Source organism: Hyperoodon ampullatus, assembly GCF_949752795.1.
Source record: "Hyperoodon ampullatus genome assembly, chromosome: 1".
NCBI lineage: Eukaryota > Metazoa > Chordata > Mammalia > Artiodactyla > Ziphiidae > Hyperoodon > Hyperoodon ampullatus.
In genome coordinates, this window is record NC_136914.1 from 49,738,850 (window position 1) to 49,754,093 (window position 15,244).

Sequence of the window (15,244 nt, forward strand, 5' to 3'; positions counted from 1 at the left end):
TTTCCCCTAACTATGATCCTAATTGTATTTTTCCATTGCCTCTTTTGGATTATATTTTTTTCCAGATCTAGCGTATCTCCAGGGGCTTTTTGCATTTAAACAGTCTTGTGGATGACATTTCTGTAGGGCTCCTTCTTTTCTCTTGGGTACAACTTAAACAGTGTAGGGGAGGGAGAGTTTTTCCTTCTTCCCTTCTAGATTCTTCGCCTGGTCCTACAGTAGAAATGATGTAAGGCAGATTAACAGGAGAAAAACATTTAATTTTGTATGTACAGGAGCGCCACAAAGACAATGAGACTCAAAGGCAAGTCGGGCAGTTGAGGCTTATATGCTGTCCTGAGCTAAGGAATAGGATGGGATCTGGGGCTTCAGAGGGGAGGAGGGTCATTCATATGATGATAAGAAGAGCAGATGTTTTCCCTGCCATGTAGATAGGTCTTTCAGATAAAAACGTTATCTCTGGTAATAACCTTCTTTCTGGGCCAGGCCCCTGGTCTAAAGTTTTAGGCAGTTAAGGGAGAGGTAAAAGGTTTTCCTGAGTCTCCTTGGTCTTGATTACCTTTAGCTCAAAATAATCCACACACCAAAGTGAAATATATAGGGGTGGCATATTCTGCACCCCTTCAATAGACAAAAATAAGTACATTTACAGCAAGTTTTAGAGCACTAAGAAAAAGAAAATATTGAGTGTGTTAAAGGATAGGTTGTCAGGTGATGTAAGTGCTTATATATAGAAAAGAAATCATGTGGACTCTTGGTTTGTTTCTACTCTGAAAGCACTCTGGGGCCAGAGAAAGATCAAACCAATGTGAAATCAGATGGACTATTAAAAATAATGAGAATTTCATAAGGCATTTGTATACAAGATAAAGATGTAAAAATCAAAGGTCTTTTTCTATTCTAGCAAAAATCACCCCAAAATGGAAATGTGAAAAAATGTCCCATGTTTGACATAGCAGCAAGATCTAAAAAGTGCTTAGCAATCAAAATAACAAAATAAAAGACCTATATAAAGAAAATCATAAAATTGTTATTGAACGACATAAAGCAAGAGTTGAACAAATGGAAAGATATACCATGTTCTAAGACAGAAGGGGCTTAAATAACAAATATCAATTTTATCAAATTTAATAGATAAATCTACAATGCTCAGTAAAATTCCAAAAGGGATTTTCTTTTTAGAGTTGGATAAAGTGAACTTAAAGTTTATATGAAAGGATAAATACTCATGAATAGAGCAGAAATTTTGAAAAAGAAAACTAACCAAAAGTTGCTGTCTTCTCAAACATCAGATCATACTATAACACCACAGTAAGGAAATCAATGGTCTTGGCAAAGGAATAGACTAATACTGCAGAAGAGCTGAATAGAGAATAAAGAGGTAGAACTGAGTACATATAAAAATATGCCATACTCATCTAAAGTATGTTTATTGCATGCCTATTCTATAGCAAGTTTTATTCTAGGCATGGAAAAGTTAAGTATTGCTATTTAGAGAGAAGGATAGATTATTTAGAGCTGGCACAACGATCATTCATGTAGAGGAAAAGAAAATTAAACCTCTCTCACATCGTATACAAAAATACATTCCAGTTTCAAAGCATAAAAAGTTAAAACATGACACTCATATGACTATAAATTGAGCACAAATCAAAGATTTATGTAACGTATGAATGAGGGAGCCAGCAGGATGGTAAAGCTGGTTCAAAAAGCATTTGGAGAGCAGAGATTTAAACAATTAGTTGAGAAAGGCAGGCTGGAACAAGCTTACTAAGTTAGAGACAAGAGTGGTTAATGTCCTATAGGGAAATAAAACTGACTTATTTTCTCTCTTGGACAGAAATAATTTGCACCTCTATTGGAGAAAAACCTGCAAGTTAACATGAAAAGTCATAGAGTCTGGGTCTTAATCAATAGTAAATCACAGATCAGGAATGGCACATCTCCTTACCTCTAGGACCTAGAGAATTAAATAATCATTGAATGGGGCTGTTAGCGCTCTCATATAACAATGAAGGGACATGCAGTCATTCTTTTGCTGTATTTCCAAGTTTTGGACAATTTTTCTTAATACCATATAGATTGAAATTTTAAATGTAGGTAATAAAACAAATTTTAAAAGTACCAGCAAGAAAAGCTAAGAGATACCAACATGCACATTTTGGACATGACTGAACATGTCCAAGACTGAACATTCTGAAGTTATAAAAAAAGACAAACTATATAAAAGTGAAAAAGAAAAATGCTTTTGCATGGAAACAGCTACTATAAACAAAGTCGATAAATAAAAAATAGATTTGGAAAACTACATGTAATGTAAAGGATGAACAAAGGGGTAACGCAAAAAGAACTCTTACAGATTGACAAGGAGATAAACACTACATGGAAAAATGGACAAAGGATATTCAGAGGCAATTCATGAAAGAATGAAGATGCTCGAACTCACTAGAGCCTGAGGAAATGCAAATTAAAGCAACAAGGTCATAGACAGCCTTACACCTAACAGAATGTCAGAACTTTATGAGTGACATCCACTCCTGCCAGCATGTGGGGAAAAGAATATTCTTATACTTTGCTGATGGAAATGTGGATTGTTATAGGTTTTTTTGGAAAATAAACTAGAAATGTCTATTAAAAATTAAAAATACATATATCGCTTGACCTAGCAAATCTTACTTCTGAGACTGTTCAAAGAAAAGCACCAGGATTTAAGATATATGCTCAAGGATATTTCTGACAGCATAAAACTGGGTAAAAGCTGGGTAAAAGCTGGAAGAAAATGAATGTGTGTCAATAGGGCAATGGTGAATAAATTATGGAACATTCATCCCATGTAATATAATGTTTCCATTAAACAAAAAAGAATTAGGCCCATATCAGGTGCTTAGAAGGGATTTCCATGAGTTATTGTTGCATGAGAAAAGCAATGTTCAGAAAAGTTTGTAAAATATGATCTTATTCTTATAAAACAAAAAGGCATTCCTGCCACATATTTATATAGAGAGAGGTGTTTACATATAATTGTATGAGCATGAAGAGAAATGGAGAAAGATAAATATTCTAGGTAGTTAACATGGATAACGATGAAAGAAGGAGGGAAAAAGAGAAAACCAAGCAATATAGAGAAAGAAAAATTGAAAACACTGTACTAGAAACAACTCTAGTATGATCACATCGATGCACTTATAGAAAACCATATTTGTGTATATGTAATAGAAAATTTAAAAAAAACTCTTCTGACTTTCATGAGAGAGAAAGATATTTGCACAATAAATATCCTTTTTTTCTTTTTCTTATTGAAATATAGTTGATTTACAATGTTGTGTTAATTTCAGGTGCACAATAAAGTGATTCAGTTATATATATATATGTGTGTATATATATATCTATTCTATTTTAGATTATTTTCCATTATAGCTTACACAATAAATATCCTTAAAGGAAGAGTAAGGGCTGGGTGAGAGAAGAAGAGATGAATAACTGTTACTGGGGCTGGATGCTTTACAGACACGTTCTAGGTCTCCTCAGAGACAGTGGGGAGAAAGACAACTCTTGGTTAACAAGTGTGTTAAGCCCTTGCAGGCTGTGGTTCAAAGCTGTGTCATGCTCCCAGATGTGTAAACTGTCTGCTCCTCCCCAGTAAGCATTTAGACCACAGAGATGGAGGAGAGATGAATTCCTCTGCATAAAGAAAGAGGTGGAAAGTTGGGGGTGGAAAGTGGGTAAGGATTCTGAAAGGGAGGGGTCCCAGAGGAAGGCAGAGCTTTGAGAGAGGATGGCTAAGCGACAGGCAGAGCAGCAAAGGACTCAAATACAGGATGCCTCGAGCTGATTCTAAATTCTTTTGCTACAATGCCCTCCTCCCCCTGACACACATACATCTATAAAGATAGCTGTGCAGCACCAGAAACAAAATGGTAGAAGGGGTTGGATGGATAACAAGGTGGGGAGGTGGAGTAGATGTGGTAGGCTGGTATTACTGGTCCTTGTATTGACTGGGAAGTGTCTTAGAAGGTCAGGAACAGGGCATAAAGCAACATGAGTTCAAATTTCTTTGGGTGGTAAGGTCTTTTCTTGAGATCACTGTGCATGTACCCAACTTCCTTCCTCCCTTCCTCAGTTCCTCCCTCCCTTCCTTCCCTCCTTTCTTTTCTTTGCCAGATACTATGATATCACATCATGATAAGACATCATCATGGGATACAACAAATAGTAAGACACTGGGATTCCTGTCCTGGAGTGAATACCCCATCAGAGGAGACAAGCATATAAATAGTGGTTTGTAATTGTGGTGAGTACTATGAGGAAGTATATGGGTCTTTGAGAGTTTATGATGGGGAAACTGGGTGGAGGACAGGGGCAGTGCTTCTCATCAGTCCTACTTGCCAGCCATTCTACAGAGACCTTAAGAAAATAGGACAAAAGACTGGGACGATGGGAAGGGGCCAGGGAGAAAATAAACAGATACAGAGGGAGCCGCAAGGTGTTTGGATATAAGAATGCTAACATGAAGTTGCAGTTTTGTCTAGGGCCTCTCCCTAAGGGAAATAGAAGTGCTCAGAGGGCCGCCAACGTTCAGTTGTTTTTCTGTAGTTGAACTGACTGGCCAAACGTCCTGTGCATAGAGAAGAAGGAAGGAAAGCACCGTTATTGTGCATCCGCAGTGTGCCAAGCGCTTCACTTAGGTTACCTTGTTTATTTGTCTGTGAGAAATACTCGGTGAAGTAGGTATCGTTAGCACCTCTTACATGTATGAAAGACAAAAGAAAAACCCAATAAATTATGCATGTTTAAAATCCTTTTTTGGGTTTTGTTTTGTGCTGATTGCCTGGTCAGCAGCTGGCCCTTTGTTGTGCTGATGGGTGAGAAGGGGAGGGAGGGTCAGAAGAGGCCAAGTTGAGTTGAGTTGCACAATAAAGCATGCAGATCCCTGGGGAAAATATCTCAGAGCAGGAGGAAAAGCTAGCCAGGGTGGAGGAAAGCCAGCTGGGGTGGGAATTTTAGGTGGACAACTGCAACAAAAGCAGTCAGGCACAGGGCTTCAAGGAGGGAGATGTGAAAGAGATTTTTAGGGCAACTGTCCAGGTGCTCTGCCAGTGGAATACCCCTCCCCCTTTGCTCTCTACGACACAAGATCGACATCATTCTTCAAGGCCTTTGGACTTGTGTCTCTTTAGGATGCTGAGATGAACCTTCAGTGGGGTACACTAAGGCCAATCTTTTTCGGTTCCAGACGGATAAAGAAAGAAGGTTCAGATGGTTTAAATAACATTCCAAAAGTCACTTCACCCCTCTGCCCTTCAGTTTCTTCCTGGAAAATGAGGCATGCACTAGGCGATCGCCACGAGTTCTTTGGGGGGAGAACAAGCTGACTTCTTTTCATACAGGTTAGGCCGGCAGCTGCACATCAGTTAGTCCTTATGCATTTCAGTTCCTCTCTTTCTTGGCTGCGGCCACTGGAGGAGCTGGAGATAGCCCTGAGATGCTGGGTTGGGAGGTGTTCCCAGACAGTGGGCCTGGGAGCCCCAGTCCTGCCTCTGTTCTCTTCACATCAGGGGAGAACAGCTTTGAACAAACTCTTTCTTCCCAGGAGCCGCTGCCCACTCCCCCCCGACCCCCAGGTGACCTGATTTAGGCTGGAGGAGGTGACACTGTACTTCACCATCCCCAGGGCCTCTCAGGGAAAAACTGCTGATTGCTGTCAAGGGAACTTGACAACAGCCCGATTTTTCTTTCCATCAAAACACAAAATACTCATTTTCTCATGAAGCTTCTTTAAAAGTAACATCGCTTTTCTGACTTTAAAAGTAACACAGGTTTACGGTAGAATATTTTAAAATTCAGAAAAATATATTGAGGAAAAAATAAAAAATTTCTGCAATCTCACATTGAGAGATGACTGCCTTTAGTATTTGGTGTATATAGTTTCTGTTAACACGTGTTATCACGTTATGTATAAAGCATAGATCCATTCATAACTAAATGTACAGTTTCAGTTAACAAGGATTTGTTGAGCACCAGTGTTGTGCTAAGCACTGGGCTCAGATAAAACCATGAATAAGGTGAAGCTTCTGCCCTAATCAAGTATACACCAAGCTTACATTTTTTATAACATGATTATTATACAATAGATATATTTAGTATCCTATTTTAAATGAACATGATTGTCAGATTGCTCCAGAATCTCTAACTAGTGGTTTTGAGCATCAGTTGTAAAGCCTACACATATGGCCTCTTATGGACACTCCTTCCTCTTTCTAACCCCTTTGGTTGAATGGGCGGTTCTATCTTCTTCCAGATCCACTTATTGCCTACTGTTGCTTTTTCCAGGGATGTTGTCAGAGCCAAGCTGGACCAAACAATGCCTTTCTCCAGGGGTTTTGAACACTGGACCAGGGAGAGTAACTAGTATTTCTAGTCTGGGAATGGAGATAGGAGACTTTGGAGGATTCAGCATTTAGGTCTCTTGCCAAGCTGGAGTAAGAGAAAATGAGACTGAAAGATAGATATTAGCAGAAATGTGTGTGTGTGCATGCATGTGTGTGTGTGTGTGTGTGTGTGTGTGAGAGAGAGAGAGAGAGAGAGAGAGAGAGAGAGAGAAAAGGAAAGAGAGACCAAGAGTTATGGACTTAATGTTTGTGTCCCCCAAAAGTCATATTTGAAGCCCTGACTCCCAGCATGATAGTATTCGGGTTGGGACCTTTGGGAGATTAGGTTTAGATGAGGGTATAATGATGGAGTCCTCATCATGGGATTAGTGCCCTTATAAGGAGAGGAGGAGGAGAGAGCTATCTCCCTCTCTCCAAGTGCACATACCAGGAGAGCCACATGAATATACAGTGAGAAAGTGGCCATCTGCAAGCCAGGAAGATATTTCTCACCAGAACCCACTCATGCTAGCACCCTGATCTTGGACTTCCAGCCTCCAGAGCCATGAGAGAGTAAATGTTTCAGCCACCCAGTCTACGGCGTCTCTGTGCCTGTTTACCAGTTGTTTGCTCAGCCCTCAGCCTGGCTTCCTGGTTGCCCAGCCTGTGAATACCTGAACTAGCCAAGATATTCTGCTTTTGTCTCAGCTAGTTAGACTTCAGTTTCTGTCACTGACCATCGTGAGACTTGGCTTAGAATAGAGAAGTAAATACTTGTTTATTTATATTTGGACATGTTTTGAGTTTCATTTAGTAGAGTTTTTGTGTGTTTAGGAGGAATGTGGGAAGTAAAGGGGTAAGATGAAAGCCAGTAATGAAGTGAATAGACAGAGGCCACATCTTTTAGGCAGAATTTGTTCTACTTCATAAGGATCACCCTGAAGTCAGAAGTCATAGGACTGAGAAAATACCTTGATGTAGCCACAATCAAAATTTAAAAACGACAGAATTCTTTGAGAGAATATTTAATCCTATATAACACAACTCATGTTAAAAAAAGAATAGCAATTTGCTGAAACCCTTGCCTAATTATTTCCCTAAAATCTTAGTTCATTAAAAAATGAGAAAAGAGAAAGAAGGAGTTATTATTACCCTCAAATGAAATACTGCTGGTGGTAAGAAATAATCAGTTAATCTTCATAGAGCCTCAGTGGACTCTTGCTAGACCCACAATTGAGAGAAGAGAGGTTGAAGAACACGATTTGAAATCCATAGCGCTCCTGGATTTGGCCCTGATCAGAAATCAGCAGTTGTTGATTTCAAGGACTTAATTCTTCCCCTGCTTTGCTCCCCCCTCTGCCTATATACAGAAAGAAATTGGAAAGGAATGTATTTTTTTTTTTTTCGGTACGCGGGCCTCTCACTGCTGTGGCCTCTCCCGTTGCGGAGCACAGGCTCCCGACGCGCAGGCTCAGCGGCCATGGCTCACGGGCCCAGGCGCTCTGCGGCATGTGGGATCCTCCGGGGCCGGGGCACGAACCCGTGTCCTCTGCATCGGCAGGCGGACTCACAACCACTGCGCCACCAGGGAAGCCCAGGAATGTATTTTTATATTTGTCAAGAGTGTGCTTTATATGTGCAAAGCCCCAGTGCTCAGATCCTTGTCTCTCACAAATTCTGTCTCTAACCAATGTGCAGCAACCATTCTGTCCCAGGTGTTCCCTGGAAAGTTGTCAGCGACCACATAGCCATAAGGGGATCCAGGAAGGGTCATTTTCTTTGTGCTCACCCCAGTACTTTGAATGTAAAATGAGGTTAAGACTATCAAATTACTTAATAAGTCATGCAATACGTCGCTGCTGTTTGAAATCCCTTAACTATGTGGAGTTTTATGATGCTGTGGAAATGGAAGGGGGAGAGATGTGAATAGAAAAAAAACATGACAAGTCTGAAGATTCTGGGCAGCCTGGGGAGAATTAGGCATTTCTAACGTGTAATGGCTTGTGGAAGAGGATTAGGTGTCTGATCTTACTTTCTGAGCAAACACGCCGGAGCAGCTGTATCACACCAACAACAAAGGCACACAGGCAGCCCTGTGACCAGTCTACACCGGGAATGTCACGGTCCTAATTAGTTCCATACACTCCTACAAACACACATCAGCTTCTTCCTGAAGCAGAAGGAGTTGATCCTCTTCCCCCATCATCAGCAGCAGACTGGGTTGTGTCCCGTGGGAAGGGCATGTTGATTCCTACACCAAATGATGGGACTGGGGAAGTTAGTTTTCAGTGTCCTCTGCATTTCCCACTTCCTGTCTTTTTGGTGTCCTTCAAGCCCCTGTCCTCTTGGTCTGTTGTTCCAGGCTTCTCAGAGCAACAGGGCCAGTGACCTGCCCACGTCCCTGGCCCTCAGATTAATGGACTCAATCTTAATTCCCACTTGGGGGCAGAAGAGAAAAAGTCCACCCCTCATGACCTCCCCAAATTCTATATTTTAGGTGCATAACCGGCAATACCCCATTGCCAGGAACCAGTATTTCTATACGTTGGAATTGTTTCCTTCGAAAGTTCCAAACCTAGTTCAAACTGTTTTAACCAAAAAAGGGAATTTGTTGTTTTATTTTAGTGAAAGGTCTATGGGTGGACTCTCAGTCAAGGCTAAATCCAAGGGTAAAAATTACATCACTAAGGAGAGATCACAAGAACGATTGGATGTAGGCCAGGCAACAATAATAGATGTATATTAGTGTCTCCTATACGCTACAAAGCACAATGAACAAGACAGGCAGGAGTTTAGAACATAGGGGAGAGCTACATAAATGCGCAATTGAAATATGGCATGACAAATGTCGAGATGGAGAATTACAGCATGCTATGAGCACGTAGGAGGGGTACCCGGCCCAGCTGGGAACAGAGTAGGATCAGGGAAACCTCTACAGAGTAAAGGATATTTAATAAAGTATGTATTAGAGTTAGATGAGAGGGGATTCGGGGAGATGGTGATGAATATCTTCTTTCTCATATGAAATGGCCAGGTCATCCATCTAAGAATGACGGTGTTTTCTAAATAAGAACGCCTTGTGTGATAGGCACGCTTAGTAAGAGGAGGACTGTGCCAGAAAATTCGGGATGTATAATCACCATCTCTCTTCCCTCTCTTCTGCTATTAAGAAAATAAACAGCCAATCCCATGAGTGGGTCCCAGTGCCAGTGGTGAAAGGAGACTAACATAAATTGAGCACCAATCAGGTCACAGGTGTTGTTCTTACATTTGCTCGTTTGATCCTCACTACCATTCCAGGAGATAAGTACTATTTCCAAGTTATAGAGGTAAATGAAACAAAATGACAACAACCAAAACAACCTAGCAAACAAAAACCATGAGGATTCAGAAATTTAAGCAACTTACCTGTAAGTGTTGGAGCCAAGATTCAAACCTAGTTGTGCCTGGTTCTGGCACACATTCCATTATTCTGCCTCCCAGCATATATTCTAAGTTTTATTGGAGTCTTCCAGGAATGATTCTCTAATCTTGGTTGTTTAACCAACACGAGATTCTACTAGTGAAAATTTAAATTCCAGTAGGCAGAGAGTCCTTTTGATGTTTTAGGAAAAACTAATCTGGAAGGTATCCACCTACCCAGTCCAAGTATGGTAAATAATGTTGTTTGTCGTAGTCTCCAGTCTCTTACAGCAGGGATTCTCAACCTATGTGCCCCTACATTTTTCTTAGTGTGGTAGATTGAATTCTTTACTTCTCACTAACAGAAGTATACATCAATATTCTTGCCGTGGTTTCATAATGGAGGGAGGATACTTCTTTCCTTTCGCCTTGATTTTTGGGATTGACCATATGACTTGTTCTGACCATTGAGTTGTAGTCAGATGTGACATAGACAGATGCTTGAAATGTGCTTGTGTGGTTGGGCTTCCTACTTTTTTTTTTTTTTTTGCGGTGCGCGGGCCTCTCACTGTCGTGGCCTCTCCTGTTGCGGAGCACAGGCTCCTGACACGCAGGCTCAGTGTCCATGGCTCACGGGCCCAGCCGCTCCGCGGCATGTGGGATCCTCCCGGACCGGGGCACGAACCCGTGTCCCCTGCATCGGCAGGCGGACTCTCAACCATTGCGCCACCAGGGAAGCCCGGGCTTGCTCCTCTTGCATTCTGGTCATCTGTTACAAGAAAACATGTCCCTTTTACCTGGGTGCCACAATATGACATGTAGAATAGTTCTGCAACTCACAGCCTGAAGCCATGCCTAGCTGACCGGGAACATGAAGTAGAACTGCTCAGCTGAACCCTGCCTAGATTAGTCAAACTGTAGCTGCCCTGCCATCCCAGAGCAAGAGAAGAAATGCTTGTTATTGTAAAATGCTGAGTTTGGGGATGTATTTTTACATAGCATTATTATAGATGCAGCAGGCTAATGCAACCAGTGAATAATACTTCCTTTTGCTACAACTGAGTTTACTTATTGTCTTGAAGGCATCTATCAGATGTAACCTTGAACAGCATGTATAGCAGGGATACATATAGCAGGGAGTACAATTTGCTATTAGTAAGAGGTAAAAATGGCATTGAAAATCCATTGAGTACTTATTGGAATGTGTGAGAACTTTGTCTCATGAGTTTATAAGAGAGGAACTTACAGGCAATCAAGAATTCTTCTAGAACAGTGACACTCTGCTATAAGACTGAATAAATGATTGGATAACCAAGTGAATTTTTATAAATCTGTGAGATAATTTTCAGTCATAATAATGATTATATTATAATTGTTTCTGGCTTATTTGTTCTTGCTTTGAAGCTTTTAATTCCATCTTGAATGTGGACAAAGAGTCTTGTGTTCATAAGTATGTTTTTTTTTTTTTTTTTTTTGCGGTTACACGGGCCTCTCACTGTTGTGGCCTCTCCCGCTGCGGAACACAGGCTCCGGACACGCAGGCTCAGTGTCCATGGCTCACGGGCCCAGCCGCTCCGCGGCATGTGGGATCCCCCCAGACCGGGGCACGAACCCGAGTCCCCTGCACCGGCAGGCGGACTCTCAACCACTGCGCCGCCAGGGAAGCCCCATAAGTATGTTTTGAAGACAAAAAAGTTGAGCACCACTCCTCTAGTGTAAGGTGTTTAGAAGTTGTTGCACAAACTGTTCTTAGTTGCTTTACTGATTAAAGAGAATTATCTACTTCGTATTTTACCGAAAATAATACAAAGCTGACTGCAAAGGCACATCATTTTGTTGCTTAGAAATTAGATATGGAAGCTTTGGGGTACTCAACTTTCTGTCCAGACACTGGACTTTTCTTGGATCATAAATACTCCAAGTATTGGTATTTGTTGTTAATTTACCTTGGAATATGTTGAGCAGATAGACCTTGTTTTATTCATTCTTTCAATATATATACTGAATGCCTTCCTTATACTCAGAACTGGGGTAGGTCCTGGGTATGCAGTGGCGAACAAAATAGACACAAGCCCTTGCTTACCAAATGCTTTAAGTGCATTTTTTTTTTTTAAAGGGCTCCAAATGCTTGGCTATTTATTTATTTATTTATTTATTTATGGCTGTGTTGGGTCTTCATTTCTGTGCGAGGGCTTTCTCTAGTCGTGGCAAGCGGGGACCACTCTTCATCGCGGTGTGCGGGCCTCTCACTATCGCGGCCTCTCTTGTTGCGGAGCACAGGCTCCAGATGCACAGGCTCAGTAGTTGTGGCTCACGGGCCTAGTTGCGCCGCAGCATGTGGGATCTTCCCAGACCAGCGCTCGAACCCGTGTCCCCTGCATTAGCAGGCAGACTCTCAACCACTGTGCCACCAGGGAAGCCCTTTAAGTGCATTTTAATCCTGATAGCACGTGATAATAACCAAGAGAACATTAAAAATGTAGGTGCCTATGCCCCACCCCAAGAGATTCCAATTCCATTGGAATGGGAAGGGGCCTGGGTATCGGTATTTGTAAAAGCTACCCAGGTTCTAATATGTAGCAAGGTTGAGAGCTGGGGTTTAGCAGGCAGTTAATATTTCTCAAATGTTATTCTGGACAAGGCGCTGTACTGGGCATTTACATGCAGGAGTTATACTTTATACTCACTGAGTCTAGAAGAGCTGAGTATGACGATGCCTTCTTCACTGATGAGCGGTTAGATAACTTTTGTAAATTACACAGAGTATGGACAGAGCCAGAATTCTAACACAGATCTGTCTTAACCACCATGCTGCACCATCTTTGAAATATAGTTTATGTGGAGTATTCACAAAAAATTAAAATAAAAGTTCATGTAATAAGAGCTTTTAGACATTTAAAACTAAGTAGAAACCCAATAAAACATTTCTGAATAATGCTATAAATCTGTGGAGAAATATGAAGTGATTTCCTAAAATTTGGTTTGATTTGTACTTAATTTTTCAGGAATTTTATCTACTTTGGAAGTTTACATTTTCATGTGCAAACCTCTTCTTTCATCTTTCCCTTCTGCCTCCCTCCCTCCCTTTCCCCTTCTTTTTTTTTTCTTTCTGACAGAGAGCCTGTACTGGAGAGAACTAATTAGTCTAGGGTTGACATTGAGTGACTCTGTGAGTGCGCAAGCGTGTGTGTTTGTGTGTGTGCACTCATTCACTCATCAAACCTAGTCATTGAAAAGCTCCCCCATTTCAACCTTGATCTGAGAAACTTTTTTTTTCTTTTTTTGCGATACGCGGGCCTCTCACTGTTGTGGTCTCTCCCATTGCGGAGCACAGGCTCCGGACGCACAGGCTCAGCGGCCATGGCTCATGGGCCCAGCCGCTCCGCGGCATGTGGGATCCTCCCAGACCGGGGCATGAACCCGTGTCCCCTGCATCGGCAGGCGGACTCTCAACCACTGCGCCACCAGGGAAGACCCTGAGAAATTTTTAAGTCACTTTTAAATCATAGAAATTCTCAGTCGGGAATTTGTAAATGTACTAAGTCAAATTTAATATTACCTAATCTGATGGTTTCAGGCAAGAACACCAAGGGTCCAAATTCCCTTCCTTATATACTCCTGTGTTCAAGAAATTGAGAATTGACAGCCTACGTCAAAACCAAAGAGCCTTCAACCAAATGCAAAACATCAAAATGCTCTGATCAACGAGTGTTAAAACTTTTTCAAAGATGTGATTGTGGGACAGACAATGTGAGTCATGATCATTCTTTGGTTCTCAGCCCGAGTAGGATACGTCACTAGTACTGAAGGAGACAAATGGACATATGCTTACATGGTTACACTGAGCCCAAATCAAATTTTCACTCATACTCTTGTCATTAAGCCTGCCAGATCTACATTTGTAGACAAGAGTGTCAAAAGTCCATCAAGCATGTCATCCAAGATAGAATTCTCAAAACACTGCCGACAAATGTTTTTCCATCAGCCGTTGGCTAAAAATTTTGTACCCACGTGTATATGCACGATCATGGGTATACCATGCCTCACATGCCGGATAAACCACACTGCAGACAATCTGTTGCCATTGTGACCACGTAAGAGAGAGACTAAGTAGCTTTAAATTTAATAGATCTGAATTATTGGCTGCCTTCATGTTTCCTCTCATGGAGTGGTAGATAATTTGTAGTTGCACCTTCTTTCTTAAACTGTGCAATTTCATTTGAGAAGAACAAATCCTTGCCTCTTGCAAGAATTATTTTCCTTTTTACCCTCTCAGCAAAAACCATATCTAATTTTTCTTGTCTCTAATTTATGCAGCAATGTGGTTGTTTTTCTTCTCTGTTCTTTTTTTTTTCCCTTCTCTGTTCTTTTTATGAGGATGGAATTGAATAGGAGCCATAGCAGTGGAACAGTTTCCCAGTAGACGTCAACATCAAAAGCTTTCTACTCTGATTCCTTTTTTTACAGGGAAATGCTATAATACCAAGTTTGACCCTGATAGGTCGAAGTTACCAGTTGTTTCTGGAGAATCTTTTTAAGTAGACACACATGTTCCTAGTGCTGTATGTATGCTGGTGGTTAAGATTTTCATAAGAGTTCTCTGGGAACAGTAGTTGTTCCTTTTTAATCTTTGTTCCAGTTCATCAGTTTATAGCATTTACCAAAATACAGTCTCTCCCTCACCATTAATTTTTTCCCTTTCTATATGCCCACCTCTATGCTGTAAACATTTCTTTTATGGCTGAGCTTACCTTGACTTTTCATTAATAGTGTCTAGAACTTTTGGCATAACAAGGCAAAAACAGGAGCATCTAGCAAATACCTGGCAAAAAGTGAGTCACCAATACATTAAAAATCAATCAATTCATTCATTAAGTTGAGGCAGGAGATAGGTGTGAAAAGTACATCTGGTCTGTGGTGTCATAATTTGTCAGCAAGTGTCACTACCGAATGCGTGATCATACTCTCCTAAGTTCTTTTGATGCTGCAGTTTATGTGAATTTAATTTTCTCAACTTAATTCTGGAAGTTCATAATTAAGTTTATTGAACATGCTTATATTTAGGGTTTCCTGTACCTCACCCTCGGATAAGAGGAGAGCATCATTTTGGTTCTACTTTTTCACATGCTTTTGCGGTCCCTTCATTATCATCATCAATACCACCATCAATAATTTTGTGATTGCCACTGCTTATTGAGCAGCTAGTATGTCCCAGGCATTACAAAAGCACTTAATAGTATTTAATTTAATTTTCACTACAAGCCTCTGAGGTAGAGAATATTATTTCCATCCTACAAGTGAGAAAATGGAATCTTTATAAAGGCTAAGCCATATATTACAAGAAAACATCTAATAAATGGCAGAGCTGGAATTTGAACAACATCAAAACATCCCCATGGCCAAACAGCTGCATTACAGGGGCAAAGTCATGATGGTTGGTCAAAATCACTCTATCAAGCTGTCATGATAGCTGA